Genomic DNA, 17,035 nt, shown 5'->3' with positions numbered 1-17,035 from the left:
TGGGATACAGTGGTGACCAAAACAGAGAGGGCACTCAGTGTTGAGATTTAGTTGGGTAAGAACTAACCTATTGTACCTTCTTGTTTACTGAACTGCGGATTTTGGTGCTGATGCTGGTGAAGGAGCTGAGCTGGGAATGTGCTTATGTAGAGTGGTGAGGAGAGAGATGCTTCAATACATGGGAACACAAATTTGGCAAAAATTGAAAACATATAATACACTCAATTTTGTATACAGTAACTTGTATATATTGAATTCTCTCCATCATTACATATATTACACTGAATAGTCCCAGCTGATTCAGTCAGGATCTGTAAGATAATAGAATATTCGCACTGAAATTTAAGACTTTATGGTGGCTGCCACTTTCTTTAAGCTGTTGATTTACAGTAATCTACCATATAACACTGATTTGTGTTTTTTTTTTTTAATTAAAAAAATAGAATAGTTTTAGGTTTACAAAAACAAACAAACAAACCAAACAAAACTGAGCCAATACCACAGAGTTCCATTTACTCCCTTCATCCCAGTTTCCCTTATTAACATTTTGCATTAGTGGGATACATTTGTTATAACTAATGGACCAGTATTGTTATGTTATTAACTAAAGTCCATGGATTATATTAAGCTTAATTCACCCTTTGTGTTGTATAGTTCTGTGGGTTTTGACAAATGCACAATATCATGTATCCACTATTACAGAATCACGCAGAATAGTCTTCATTGCCCAAGTTCACCTCATTCATTTCTCCCCCTTTACCCCTAATGTCTAGCAACCACTGATCTTTCTACTGTCTTCATAGTTTGCCTTTACCAGAATGTCCTTTAGTTGGGATCATATACTATGTAGCCATTTTAGATTGGCTTTTTTCACTTAGCAATATGCATTAAAGTTTCTTCATATCACTAATAATATTCCATGTATGAATATACCACAGTCTGTCCATTTACCTTTTGAAGAACTTGGCTGCTTCCAGTTCTTCACAATTAGGAGTAAAGCTGCTAAAAACATTCGTGTGAAGTTTTTTGTGGACATAAGTTTTCAACTTATTTTGGGAAATACCTAAGAGTGAGATTGCTAGATTGTATGGTAAGACTGTTTAGCTCTGTAAAAAACTGCTCAACTGTCTTCTGAAGTGTCCGAACCATTTTATATTCCCACCAGCAATGAATGAGCTCTGTTGAGAGTTCAGAGAGGTTGCATTGTTCCACATCATCAACATTTAGTATTGTCAGTGTTTTGGATTTTAACCATTATAAAAGGTATGTAGCAGTATCTCATTGCTGTTTTAATTTGTAAATCCCTAAAATAACATATGATGATGTTAACCATCTTTTGATCTGCTTACTTGCCATCTATATATCTTTAGTGAGCTGTCTGTTCAGCTCTCTTGATCTTCTTAATTGAGTGGTTTACTGTTCCTTCCCTTAACAGGGTCTTTTGCAGAGCATACGTTTTTAGTAAATTCCAACTTAAATTTTTTTTTTTTATGGATTGTACTTTTGCGGTTATGTGTGAAAACCCATTGCCAAACCCAGTGTCACTTACATTTTCTCCTTTGCTGTCTTCTAGAGTTTTATAATTTTACATTTTATATTTAGGTCTCTGATTCATTTTGAGTTAATTTTTGTGAAAGATGTGAGGCCTGCATCTAGATTCATTCTTTTGCATGTGAATGTTCAGTTGTTCTGCACCTTCTGTTGCACAGACTAGCCTTTCTCCATTGACTGTCTTTGCTCCTTTGTCAGAGACCAGTTGACTGTACTTGTGTAGATCTACTTTTGGATTCTCTGTTGTCTTCCATGGATCTATTTGTGTTCTTTTGCCACCTCCAGAGCATTGCTGTCATTATTTTCTCTTATTCATAATCCCAATACATTGCTACTATTATTTTTTGAACATGACCTATAGGATCAGTTATGAAGAAAAATAAAGATTTTATTTTACCCTCATTTATTTCTTCTCTAATGCTCTTTTCATTGCTTTTGTATATCTGAGTTTCTGACCCATATAATAGTTTATCTTTCTGAAGAACTTCTTTGAACATAGCTTACAAGGCAGGCCTACTGGTAAAGATTCGGTTTTTGTTTGTCTGAGACAGTCTTCATTTCTCTTTCACTTTTAAAGTATAATTTCACTGGATATAGAATTCTAGGTTGGTGTTTCTTTTCTTTTAACACTTTAAATACTGGGTGAGCAAAAAAGGTTTACAGCTGTAATCATGCAAAACAGAGTTAATAAAGCTATTGTAATAATCATAACCTCCGGGTCTTTTTCCATACAAACAACAGTATACCTACTTTCACCCACCTCTGCATTTTATTCCACTCTCTTCTTGCTTGCATTGTTTATTAAGAGAAGTCTAGTGTCATTCTTATCCTTGTTCCTCAATATGAGAACTTGGCGGAGCTTCTGGTGGTAAAACCCAAAAAAGTGTGGGGTTCCCTAAGACTGGGCCACAGTTTTTAACCATCAAGCTGGTCTACATTCAGCCTCCAGTAATTTATCAATTACCCTTTACGTTTTCCTACCAGTGATTGGCTGCAGCATCTTCTGCTCCCAGTAAGCTATGCTTCTCTGTATAGTAGCACCCCCATATCTGTGGTTTTGCTTTCTGCAGTGTCAGTTACCCATAGTCTACCTTGGTATGAAAATATTAAGTGGAAAATTCCAGAAATAAACAATTCATAAGTTTTAAATTGCACACATTTCTGAGTAGCATGATGAAATCTTGCATTGTCCCACTGTATTAATCCACCCCAAACATGAATCATCCATTTGTCTAGCATACACTACCCACCCATTAATCACTTGGTAGTCCTGGTTATCAGATTGACTGTCCTAGTATCACAGTGCTTGTGTTCAAGTAATCCTTATTTTACTTAATAATAGCCTTAAAGTGCAAGAGTAGTTTAAATTTTATCGTAAGCATGTACCCATAGGAGAAAACATAGCCTATGTTCAGTTTGCTCCTGTCTGGGGTTTCAGGCATCCACTGGGGTCTTGGAACGTATCCCCCGTGGGTGGGGGGACGACGACTGTATTTGCCTGTCTCTCCAGGTATTGGCGTGTCAGTTTTCCCTGTGCTTTCATTTCGTTTATGATCTGTGGAAAGCTGTTGATTATCATTTTGTTCTTTTTATTCTTTTTCCTTATGATAAGATTTCCAAGTTCTTTACGTGTTGGAGCTGAAATCTGAAGTTCTACTTTGTATTTTTATAAGCATTATAAACTCTCTTATAACTAAAATTTTATTGTCTTATATAATTTATGTAAAGTTAAATTTGCATGAGTCAATGTTACATACCTTGAGTACTTACAAATATGGGTTGCACCAAAAGTTTTGGATAAGATTGAAATGAAATTATGATGGCATTTTTTTCTAGGGAAATGATGATAATGGTCATCCTTTATTGCATACAAGCCCTGGATTAAGCAATTTATATAGATTATTTTATTTACCAGCAGGCACTGTGTTTTTATTAGAGACAAAAGATTTTTTAATATGTTTTTTATTGCTTTTTTATAGAGAGAGAGATAGAAACGTTGATGTGAAAAAGACACACTGATTGGCTGCCTCCTGCCCACCCCCTACTGGGGATCGAGCCCGCAACCTGGGCACGTGTCCTGGCTGGGAATCAAAACGGACCTCTCAGTCCATGGGACAATGCTCAGTCCACTGAGTCACACCAGCTGGGCTGAGGCAACAGATTTTACAGGTGAAAAAAGTTGAGACATTAAGTAATATAACTCAGAAGCATAAACATTCTAATTTAGTTTGGCAAGAGTTCACACCTACTTAGCCCTATATTGTATTGTAAACTTTGTCCTGCAGATGTCTAAATCCTGTTCACAGATTCCCATAAGTCCCTGAGAAAAGCTAGGCATATGTTACTAGGTGGATTTTTATACATAGGCACAAGGACTTAGTACCTGAAGGAGGTCATAAAATCCTTTTTGACCTTCCTACCCAAAACTCAAATCTGAATCTGGGCTCTAATGTTGCTCCAAAGTAAGGGAGGTCAGAGAATGCTTACTGACAGGAGGCTCCAGAGGGAAAAAACTTGGGAGGAACTTTATTATCCCAATCCCTAAAGCAAAACCGGCCCAAGCTACCCAGCCAGGCGGATACTTTACGCCTAAATGCTTTGAGAGAGTGCGAGTTTTCAAAAGGATGGAGAAAAGTTCCTCTGTCAGGTAAAAGCAGTAAGAGGCTCTAGATTTACCCTCTTTCTTGAAACAAAACAAAAATGAACAATATATAATACAGTAGGTCTCAAGCCATTGGACACCACGCAGTGAAGGACAGTGACCCCTGAGACACTGGCATTGTTGTTGTCCCAGCCTAGTTCACAGGCCCGAAGAGAGCTGCACAGAGAGAACCGCAGGAGCCCTGCTGCAGGTCTTCACCTGAACATGAGCCCGCGTGTGTGTGGAAAGCTAGGGGCCAGTTAAAGAATCATCTAAAGGACTAGAGGTAACCATCTAATCACATAAAACTAGGAATAGTTTATATTTTCACTAACAAAATTGGAAAACCTCCTAATTCATAGGGCATTAGCTACAGTATTCAGAAGTTTTGCAGTAATAATGGGACAAAAATTAGTCCTAGACAAAATACTGCTCTGGTTCCACTGAAGAAAGCTAGAAAAGGAAAGGATCCAACTATTTTCAAATCACTAAATTGCAACTCACAGCAAAGCTCCAGAATAATTGTAGGAATACAGAAATATCCAGCACTCAACAAGGTAAAATGTACAATGTTTGACATTCAATTAAAATTACCAGGCATAAAAAAGAAGTAGAAAAATATGAGTCATAATGAGAAAAATCAGTCCCTCAAAAAATGATCTATAAGTAACACAGGTGATGAAATTATTAGAAAGGATGTTAAGTCCAATGGGTGTGGCTCAATGGTTGAGCATCGACCCATGCACCAAGAGGTGGCTGGTTTGATTCCCAGCCAGGACACATGCCCAGGATGTGGGCCCAATCCCCAGTGGGGGGCATGTAGGAGGCGGCCAATCGATGTTCTCTCTCATCGATGTTTCTATCTCTCTGTCCCTCTCACTTCTTCTCTCTCTAAAATCAATAAAGGGAAAAAAAATTAAGAAAGGATGTTAAAATAGTTATAACTGTATTTTGTATGTACAAGAAACTGGAGAAGAGAGTCAACATGTTAACTGGAGATATGAAAGATTTAAAAATCATTACTTCTAGTAAAAACTACAGCATCTGATATGAAAAACACAATGGCTGAGATTCACAGATTACACATTGCAGAAGTCAGTGAGCTAAGAGATGACCTGAAGCAGCCAAATATATGTGTCACTGGGGTCTCTGGAGGAGAAGGAGAATAAAATAATACATAATTGAAGAAGTAATGCCCAGACATTTTCCAATTTTGATAGAAACTATAAACTCTAGATCCAAGAACTTTAACAAAATTCAAGCATAGGAAACATGAAGGAAATTACATCGTCACATCATAATCAAGCTTTAAGCCAGTGGTAAAGAGAAAAATCTTAAATTCAGCAAGAGAAAATAGACACAATATATACTGATGAATAAAGACAAAGATGGAGGAGCAACATTTTTTCTGGAAAGAAGCTAAAAATTGTTTTAATATTAATTTTGTTTTCTTTATTGATTTTTAGAGAGAGGAAGGGAGAGAGGGAGAGAGAGAGAAACATGGATGAGAGAGAACATTGACTGGCTGCCTCCTGCATGCTCCCCACTGGGATTTGGACCCACAACCTGGGCATGTATCCTGACTGGGAATCAAACCAGCAACCTCTTGGTGAATGGGTCGATGCTCAACCACTGAGCCACATTGGCTGGGCTAAAAAAATTTTTTAATATATATATATTTTTTCCATCACCATCATCCCCCCTATACCCTCCTCCACCTCCACCCACACATCCTTAGAAACTAAAATTATTAACCCAGTGAAATTAATTTTAAAAAATAAAGGTGAAATATCCTTCTCAAACTCTTCCAAAAAACAGAAGAACAGGAACACTTCCAAAATCATTTCATGAGGCCAGCGTTACCCTGATATCAAAACCAGACAAGGATGCCACAGAAGATAGAATCACAAGCCAATATTCCTGATGAACATAGATGTAAAAATCCTTTACAAAATATTAGCAAACCACATTCAACAATACATTAAGAGGATTATACCCAATGATCAAATGAGATTTATTCCAAGGGTGCAAGGATGGTTCAACACCTGCAAATCAGTGTGATATACCACGTTAACAAAATGGAGGATTAAAATCATAAGACCATTTCAAATGCAGAAGCATTGGACAGAATTCAACATCAATTTATGATAAAAATCAATCATATGTAAAAGAAACACACCTCAACATAATAAAGGCCATGTATGACAAGCCCACAAGTAACATCATACTCAATGGTGAAAAATTGAAACATTTTCCCTAAGATCAGGAATAAGAAAAGTGCCCACTCTTACAACTTTTATTCATCCTAGTCCTGAAGTTCTAGCTAGAACAATCAGGCAATAAAAAGGCTTCCAAATTGGAATGAAAAAGTAAAACTGTCTCTGTTTGCAGATGACATGTTATATATAGAAAACTCTAAAGACTTCATTGGAAAAAAGAACAACAACAACAACAACAAAAAACCCTGTCAGAACTAATAAATGAATCCAGTAGAGTTTGAGGATACAGAATTAATGTACAAAAATCATTTATGTTTCTATGCAGCAACACTGAACTATCAAAGAGAAATTCAGAAAATGATTTCATTTACAATTGCATCAAAAAGAATAAAATACCTAGGAATAAATTTAACCAACGAGGCGAAAGATCCATAAACTGAAAAGTATAAGACATTGATGAAAGAAATTAATGACACAAATATATGAAAAAATAAATTTATGGCTTGAAAGAAGTAACATTGTTGAAATGTCCCTACTACCCAATGCGATCCCTATCAAAATTCCAGTGGTGAGTTCTGGGTGGCAACATAAGAAGATCCTAAACTCTCTTCTTCCCACAGACACACCAAATCTATAGCTGCACATGGAACATTTTTCTCTGAATAAACAAAACAAAGATGAGCTGGGCACCTCCTACACATTGGGCAAATGAGATAAACCCCACATCAAAGTGAGTATGAGCGGTTAAGACACAATCTTGCCATGGATGTAAATTGGTGCAGCCACTATGAAAAAACAGTATGGCGCTTCCTCAAAAAATTAAAAATAGAGCTACCATATGGTACAGCAATTCTACTTCTGGATATTTACTTGAAGAAATAAAAACAAACACTAACTCAAAAAGATATATGCATCTCTATGCATCACTGTTTACAATAACTGAGATATGGAAATAACCTAAGTGTTCACTGAAGGATGAATGGGCAATGAAATTGTGGTGTAGATAGATAAATAATGGAATATTAGCCATAAAAACAAATGAAATCCTGCCTTTAGCAACAATATGGCTAGACGTTGAGGGCATTATGCCAAGTGAGGTAAGTCAGACAGAGAAAGACAAATACCATATGATCTTAATTATATGAGGAACCTAAACAACAACAAAAACCCAAGCTCATAGATACAGAGGACAGTTGTGATGGCCAGAAGAGAGTGGGTACGTGGTGGGAAAAATGGGTAAATGGGGTCAAAAGGTAAAACTTTCCAATTATAAAATAAGTTCTGGGGAGATAATGTATAGCATTGTGACTATAGTTAACGATATAATATTGCATATTTGGACGTTTCTAATGGAGTAGATCTTAAAAGTTCACATCACAAAAATGTGAGGTGATGGATATTAAAATGCATATGGAGATCATTTCACCGTACATACATATATCATCATGGTGTACACCTAAAGCTAATTCAATGTTATATGTCAATTATATCTCAATAAAACTGGGAAGAAAAAACAAATAACATTGCTTTGCACAAAGAGAGACAAACATGCAAAGGTGACAGGACCACCAGCCGCAACCTGCACAGCAGGGACTGTGAAAGGAGGTAAAAGAAGGCCGGCCTCAAGCGGAGGCAGACTACACCAGGGGGGAGTCTGGATACACACAAAGGAATAAAGAGCACCAGGACTGGTCATTCCACAGGTAAATTACATAAAGGCTTTTTTCCTCATTATCTAAATCTCTTTAAAGGACCCTCAACTGCTTGAAATAAAAATGTATTGCTGGGTGACTAGCGCCTGCGTGGGCAGAGGTACGGCTGCAGCACAAGGGCCAGGAGGAGGGAAGTCTGTGGCCGTGAGGTTTTCACAGAAGCGAAGTGGTATCCCGTGATCAGGGTACAGACCTTCACTGTAATGTAAAACAACACCACAACAGGTTATAACTAATCAGCCAAGAAAGGAAGTAAGGTAAGATTATAAAAAACATTCAGTGCAAAAGGGGACTCTAGTGCACTGCTGGGGGGAATGCAGACTGGTGCAGACACTATGGAAAACAATATGGTGTTACCTCAAAAAATTAAAAATTGAACTTCCATTTGACCCAGTGATCCCACTGCTAGGAATATACCTAAGGAAGCCTGAAACATCAATCAGAAAGAATGTATGTACCCCCATGTTTGTAGCAGCACTATTTACAATAGCTAAGATCTGGAAACAGCCCAAATGTCCATCAGTAGACAAATGGATAAAAAAGCAGTGGTACATGTACACAATGGAGTACTATGCAGCTGTAAGAAAGATCTCTTATCCTTTGAGACGACATGGAGGGACCTGGAAAGTATTATCCTAAGCGAAACAAGCCAAACAGAGAAAGACAAGTATATATGATCTCACTTATTTGTGGAATATAATGAATATAACAGTCTGAGGAATGGGGTAGTCCCAGAGACATGGAAGTGGGATACAGACTGACAATCCCCAGAAGAGGGTGGTGGGGGAGAGATAAACCACAGAACTCATATGCATGTGTGCATGAACAATGGACATGGACAACAAAGCTGGGGACAGGGCGGGGAGGGGGAAATCAGTGGGGGGAAAAGGAGAAACATCTGTAACAAAAATTAATTAATTAAAAAATAAATTAAAAAAAAATTCAGTGCAAAAGACAACAGAAGAAGAGAAGAAAGGGGACAGAAGAGACAAGAGCAAGACTAGATTTAAACCAACCATGTCAGTAATTACCTTCGATGTAAATGCTCTAACAAAGGCCAGCAAACTTCCTAAAGGGCTAGATAGTACCTGTTTTAATTTTGCAGGCTACAAAGTGTCTGTGGCAACTGTAGAACCCTGGTGTTGGGGCACCAAGGCAGCTGTCGATAACACAAATGAGTGGATGTGCTGCCTGCCGATGAAACGTTGTCTACAAAAGCAGGCAACCCACCAGGCCATAGTTACCAATCCTTTGTTTAAACACCCTGATGAAAAGGCATCAAGAGTCAGATTGGGGGAAAAGCAAGACCCAAATATGTGCTGCCTACAAAAAACGGGAGTATGACATGGATAGCTTCAAAGTGGGAGAATGGAAAAGACACTCCATACTCCTGTAAGCAGAAGAAAGCTGGAGTGCACGTGTGAATATAGCCATTCTAGAGCAGATGGGTGGGTCGGAGAGAGGGAGCAAGCAATAGAAACACGGCAGAGCAAATCAGGTTGCCAATCGGTTTTTTTTTTTTTTTTTAATTTTTTTTTTTTCTGTATTGAGTTTTAGAGAGGAAGGGAAAGGGGGAGACAGAGAGAGAAACATCGATGAGAGAGAACATCGATTGGTCACCTCCTGCATGCACCCCCACTGGGGATCGGGCCCACAACCTGGGCATGTGTCCTGACCAGGAATTGAACCAGCGACCTCTTGGTGCATGGGTCAATGCTCATCCACTGAGTCACTGTGGCCGGGGCAGTTGCCAATATTTCATTGCCAGACTCCTAGGAACAAAGACAGAAAAAGGCTCACTCAATGTGCTTCAAGTGGGTGTGACTTTGGCCCTGTTGGACTGGAGAAGGTCAAAGGAGCCAGAAAGAAGGGAGAGATCTTAGATCTGTCTGAGAGGCAGGAAAGTCTAGTTGCTAACAGTGTGGGCTCTGGGGTCAGATTCCCTAAATTTGAATCCTAATTTCACCATTTACAAGCTGAGTGACAGTGGATGAGTTTCTTAATCTGTTTTAGTCTGGAAAATGGGGATGATAAGGTTTATAATTTATGGGCTTCCCATGAGGATCACAGGAGTCGATGCAGCTGAAGCATTTAGTACAGTCCCTGGCACACAGTGAGCACTCAGTCAGTGTGAACTGGGATGATGACACTATGTTGCCACCACTGTGGTATCCCTTTTCTAGGCTTTGGAGAAAATGAAAAAACAGTATCACACCCTATGTGTACAACAGTCTTTAGGCTGACACAGTGACCCCATCCGCTAGGAGTGGCCAATAAAATGTTCTTAAATATAAGCGCTGTTGAAGGCAGCATAAAATTAACCTCAGAAGGATGAAATCCTTTACTCTCACACTATAACCACACTCAGAATAATTCTGACACCAGATGTGTGGCGTATTTCCCTACACCAAGCAATTCTTGGACACATGGGTGACCTAGAGTTCTCCATCCTGACACTCTACCTAGGGATAGCACAAGGTCCCACAGGCTAAGTGCTCCGTGCCACAGGGCTGCCGTGCCCTCCTCCGCCCCCACCGCTTCAGAAGCCTATCTCAAGGCCTGGTGATCACCTGGGCTTCTGACCAATCTGCTATAGATCAGACGTTCTCCAGCTTCCTTCTCAGGTTCAATTACTTTGCTAGAGCTGCTCACAGAACCCAGAGAAACATTTTACTCACTAGGTCATCGTCTTATTATAGAAGGACATAACTCAGGAAGAGCGGATGGCAGAGATGCACGGAGCAAGGTATGGGGAGGGCGTGGAAGCTCCTGCATGCGAGACTGTCCCTGCAACTCCCCCCGTTCACCAACACAGGAGCTCTCTGAACCGTCCTTTTGCGTCTCTGGCGGCTTTCTGGTGTAGGCAGAACTGATGAAATCACTGGCCAAGGCAGTCTGTTCAGCCCCCAGCCCCTCCTCCTTCCTGAGGTCCAGGGGTGGGGCTGAAAGTTCCAACCCTCCAATCAGGGGTTGGTTCCTAGGGGTTTTCCAAAAGTCACCTTATTAACATAGGAAAAGACACCTTTAAGACTCTCATCACAGGAAATTCTAAGTTTTAGAAGTTCTGTGCCAGAAATAGGAAGACGAAACATACATTTCTTATAAATCACTATCACACCTGGGCTTGGCAGGCTGGCCTGTAGGTCAAATTGGGCTCACCACCTGTTTTTGTACAGTCTGCAAGCTAAAAGTGGTTTTTACATTTTATATAGTCAAAATAAAAACATGTGTGACACATGAAAATGATAAAATTCAAGTTTCAGTGTCCACAAAGAAAGTCGTATTGGAATGCAGCCATGTCACTCATTTATATATTGTCTATGATTGTTTTCAGCTACAACCAGTCAACTGGCTGCAACAGAGGCAGTGTGGCCCCAAAAGCCTAAATTACGTATTACCAGGTTTTTTAGAGAAAAAAAATTGCAAACAAGCTTGATTAGATCCATCTTTAAAGTTCCCCTTTATTTCCAAAAGACCACAAACACTATGTAGCTTGGAAGCAGCCAATCCAGAGATCCCCACCCCACAGGGCTGAGCCCCAATCACATACCTCAGTTGCAGTTGCTCCCTGGCCCTAGTTGGGGTCCTGTGGGTGGCAACCAATCGATGTGTCTCTCTCACATTGATCTTTCTCTCTCTCTCTTCCCCCCTCTCTCCCTCCAGCTCTGTCTGAAGATAAATGTAGAAATATCCTTGGGTGAGGATTAAAAAAACAAACAATAAAAAGTGCTCTGAGTTGAACACCTGGGAAAGGAGGACATCGAAGCAGGAAGGGCAGAGGGGAGTCTGTCTACGATGCAGGCCCAGTGACACACTTGGCAGAACCAGGGGGAGCAGGGGCACTAGAAGGGCCCTTGAGAGTAATTCCAAGTCGGGCTGAGCCGCCAGGCCTTCCCACGACGCAGCGGCAGTCACTGGATGGGGGTGTGTCCTGGGCGAGGTGGGCAGCCCCGCGGGGTGGACCACTGAAGGCTGTGTGCTGAGGCACAACCAGCGGGGGGGGGGGGGGGGGGGGGAGGGGGGGGGGGAAGGGACGGACCCACGCTTCCCTGACATGGAATCCAAGGAGTAGTGAGTGCATCACAGTGTCCACGAATTTGTAGAGAGGATGAAAACACTGAGCAGGGAGAACAGATGATATTTCAGGACCTCTCCACTTGAACACCCACGATGACGGGAAATGGCGTGGGCGAAGGGCAGCTGCCTGGCAGGGACGCGCACACGGGCGCCGAGCACCAGGGACTGGCTACTTCGGCATCTCTGGAACTTTGGGCCTGGAAGGGTCATCCAGCAGGGGCGGTGGTTTTGGGAATAACACAGGTGCTGGACATGGGCAGAGGGTGACGGCGGGCATCGGGTGCTGACAGCTTTGCAGGGAGTTCTCTGCCTGCCTAGGCTGGGTTTGGCTTATTCCTCTAGATCCAGCCTTCAAAAAAGGAATGCCTTTATAAAAATACTCAAAGTCAATTATTTTCATTTCCCAATGACAAGGACCAGATCCTTACTCTGGAAGTGCAGAGGGAGGTGGAGACGGGATCATGAAGTCAGGACCCAGTGGCTCCTGTGGACACGGTGCTTAGGCTGTGCTGCTATCTTCTCTGGCTTCACCTACTTAGACTTGAAAACCAGAGGGTAGGACTAAGTGTGCTGTGCCGACCCCATCTGGTGTTGACCTCTTGTTATCCTGTGACTAGGGGTGTGGCCTCTTGGTGATGAGTTTGGGACACTGACAAGGCCAGATTTTAGAATTTTTTTAGATTTTATAAATAGTTTTACCACAATTTCTTAAGTAGTTTCGTTTTAGAGACTGATCAGACCGCTGGGAGGGAAAGTAGTGAGGCAGATTAGTTTCATTTGTTATAAGTCTTACAGTGAATGGCTAGAAGATTGGCTATCCTAACATCATGCAAAGTCTATATGGTACAATTAAAGAGGGCAAGACTATTTTCTTCTCGGACTTTTCTGTCTTTTCACTTTGTATTTTAATGACAAAAGTCATCAGCAGCACTTGCCTGGGCCACCCACTAACAGACACACTTCTAGAGGAGGTTAATGTTCTTAAATTTTTTTGGGAAGGGGGCAATTTTATTGTAAATTTGTTATATAACTAAGGGAGCTTTTTTTTCTGGTGCCGTGAAGTGTTAACTACCTAATCAGACCAGCAGATAGAAACTGTTGACGCTGTGTCCCTGACCAGCCATAAGAACAGGCTCACTCTGGTTTCCTGTAGGAATGAACTATAAAAGTAACAATTATAATGTATTAAGAATTTGCACAGCTGGTGTGGCTCAGTGGTTAAGCATCGACCTATGGCATGCAGGAAGCAGCCAATCAGTGTTGATGTTTCTCTCTCATCGAAGTTTCTCTCTCACCCTCTTCCTTCCCATTCTCTCTAGAAATCAATACAAACATTTTTTTTTTTTAATTTTTTAGTTTTATCCTCACCTGAGGACATTTTTCCATTTTTTGCACAGATAGAGTGGGAGGGAGAGAGAGGAAGAGAGAGAGAGAGAAACATGGACGTGAAAGGGACACATCGAGTGGCTGCCACCCGCACGACCAACCAGGGCCAGGGACAAACTGCAACTGAGGTACATGCCCTTAGCGGGAACCAAACCCGGGTCTCTCCAGACCGCAGGCCGATGCTCTAACCGCTGAGCCAAACCGGCCAGGGCAATACAAACATATTTTTAAAAGAATGATATTATTTTCAGAGCATTTCTCATTTCACGCAGAAAAATCAAAGGAGGTTAAGTAATACCATTATCCACATTTTACAAAATAAACAGGTTCTGAGGAATTAAGAGACCTGCCCAAATCCACACAAATCCAGTTTTTAAAATTTGTTCTTTTTTATTTTTAGCCACAAATGTCATGTCCTTTTCGGTTGCGTTGCCTCTGCTGCTAGATGAACACATCTCCACTGCACTTGTCTGTGCAGAGCTAGTTCTAGTTACTGGTTTTACATGTCTCATGCTTTTCTACAGAGAAAACACAGCCTGTGTCTGAGTTTTCAGGATTCAGAAGGAGCAGCAAACTGCAGGGTTTCAACAGAGGAGCAACCCAATATAACTCTACTATAATCTTGTTTTTGGTGTTTCTTTTTTTTCTTTTAAATGTTGCATGTAAATTAATAAGAGGTAAAAATAACAATACATTTATTTCAACATGTAACTGTGTTCAGCAATGGTTATTTTATTGATGAATTAGATTAAAGTTAAATAAATTACAGTCCAAAAAAGAGACATTCACTATTATTGTTGTTCAGAATCTGTGGTTACAGGTTGGAAATTATGGCTTTTAATGATGTGATACCCAAGGTCACAGCAGCTGGGTGGAAAGGAAAAAGACCTATCACACACTTCTCCTTCAGATGTTTTGACATCAAATAGAGCCAAAATGTACTCTGTGCAGCTGGAAAGTGACACCTGGCTCTTGAAGATTGCAGTGTCTCATCTGACTTTTCATCTTGCAACCTTGAGGGGGATGAGACTGTCAGAATGCCTATGATCAGAACTCCTCGTTTCAAAGCTTTCACCACAGAAGCCGTTCTCTGCCATAACACCTGTACTCAGTGATATGCTGAGACCATAACCACCTGCCTGGCTTCAACAGAACATGTTATCAGTTGAAAGAAAATGCTTTGAAATAGGGTCCAGCCTACCTTTGAGGTTGGGACGGGTGGTTTTATTTACTTTCCAATGGGAAGCTATCTACTTTAGATTAAAGAAGAATGAGAAAATTAACTGGCTTGACTCTGACATTAGAAATGCAGATATTTGGAAAGTGCTTTAAAGCAATTTTGGTAATAAGTGACCATGGAAACTACTAAAATGATATCTTGACTTAAAAACGTTCGGTTGTACATTCTGTTTTAGCAGCGAGCCCAAACCTTTTTTTTTTTCTTTAATCAAGTGCTGCTTGCAGAAAAGAATGAGTACAATCTTAATTCTTTTTACTCTGTAAAGACAAACTTTCAACCATATAAAATTACCCATTAGACCTGATCAAACTCAGTTGTCCTTATATTATTCTGCCATAGCAAACACAAAACACAACCCAGCATAAGGTTCTCTAGTGGAACCAAGATAGCTCAGATATCAAAGCAAGACTGGGGTTTCTAAAACTTTTTCCTAAAAGGAATACAAGATAATTTAATAACAGTTTTTGGTGGCTACCATACGTGTAATTAGTCTTGTATATATTACTACCAATAACATGGCTGTTACTATGAAATTATATTCATATCTGAGTCCACTGTGTCCAGAAACAGCAACACATATATTTAAATACTTTAAAAGAAAACTGACATTCATTAGACACATTGATCTTGGACATGAAACTCTATTTATGTTTTTATGAAACATGAATCAGAAAAGAGTATTTTTAAAAAGCTGTGATGACATAACACAACCAATCTAATTAACAAGTAGGAGGAAAGATTTTAAATACCCTTATTTTGAGAATACAACAAAAATCATCCCTCAGAACTGCCTGGCTCTTTTTAAGGGTGGGGAGATTTAAACATTTAAATCTGTACATCCCCTAGGATTAAAATGCTTCCACTGATAAGGTATAAAACCAGGACTCAGATCAGTGAGAGTAGATTTGGCCCCAGCTAAAAAGTTGAAGAAGCTTTTCCCCAAACACACACACATTCAGTGAGGGCAAGTTGCTGAGAAATCTTGACATAAGATTTTCCCAAGTTTCCTCTCCTGGATGCCGGATCCTAGTAACTTTCTAGATTCCTCTCTACTCTCAGTGGCCCCGCCTGGCTGACGGGTGTTTGAAGAACTGGGCTGGCAGAAAATAGAATATTTAAGATTGTTTAGGAGCAAGTGAACTGAATTTTCTCCTGGCTTTCAAGGCGACCAGATCATCCTTTACAACTACATCAGAGAAAGAACAGTTCGCTACCTGCTTTTTGGAAGGCCACTTAACTTTATGCTGTCCTCACCTTTTCCCTCCATCAAAACTCCAGCCATAGAAATGACTACTTCTTGGTCTGGAACAAAGTGAAACACGACAGGCTCTGATGAACAAGTACTTCCCAGACTCAGGCTCACTTCATAGTCTAGCTCAGTGGTTCTCAACCTTCCTAATGCCGCGACCCTTTAATGCAGTTCCTCATGTTGTGGTGACCCCAACCATAAAATTATTTTCGTTGCTACTTCATAACTGTAATTATGCTACTGTTATGTCTTAGGCGACCCCTGTGAAAGGGTCATTCGACCCCCAAAGGGGTCGCGACCCACAGGTTGAGAACCGCTGCTCTAGCTCAAGGGTGGGAGAAGGGGCATCATTTAGGCTTTTTGGGTCACTTCTCCACTTCTTTGCAATGACTCAGCGCTGCCACCATAGAGCAAAAGGAGCCAGAGACTATAATACCTACCCAAATGCATATAAAACTTTATTTACAAATGGCTGATGGGTTCGCTTTGGCCCGAGGGCCAGTTTGCCCACCCCTGTTCCAGTCAACCACAAATGGTGCCTCCCTTCTGACAGCTGCAAAGAGCCCGCCGTAGTCTCGCCAGCGAACGCCCACTCACAATACCCAGGGCTCCAAGAGCAGCCACGCAGCTGCGGTAGAAGCAGCCAGGGAGACCTGGGGACTCAGACACTGGTAGGAACCCGGACGGGCCTGTTTGTTTGTGAGGGACACCTGGGCACAGCTGCGCTGGCCTTTGCTAACCCCGGCTCAGCCATCGAGCCGAGGCAGCGGCCGTCCTGGTGCTGCGGGGGCAGGGAAAGGTACCAGAATACGGAATATGGCACCTCAGCGCCTAAGGGGTCAGGGCAGCTTCCACACATGTCAGCACTAAGGAGTGCACTGCTCAAGCAATTGGGCTGATCAACTCGGAGGTAAATTTGCTCAGCACACGGCTAAACCCCCCCCCCCCCCCCCCCCAATA

Source organism: Molossus molossus, unplaced genomic scaffold, assembly GCF_014108415.1.
Source record: "Molossus molossus isolate mMolMol1 unplaced genomic scaffold, mMolMol1.p scaffold_m16_p_1, whole genome shotgun sequence".
Classification (NCBI taxonomy): Eukaryota; Metazoa; Chordata; class Mammalia; order Chiroptera; family Molossidae; genus Molossus; species Molossus molossus.
Note: the sequence above shows the minus strand (reverse complement) of the source record.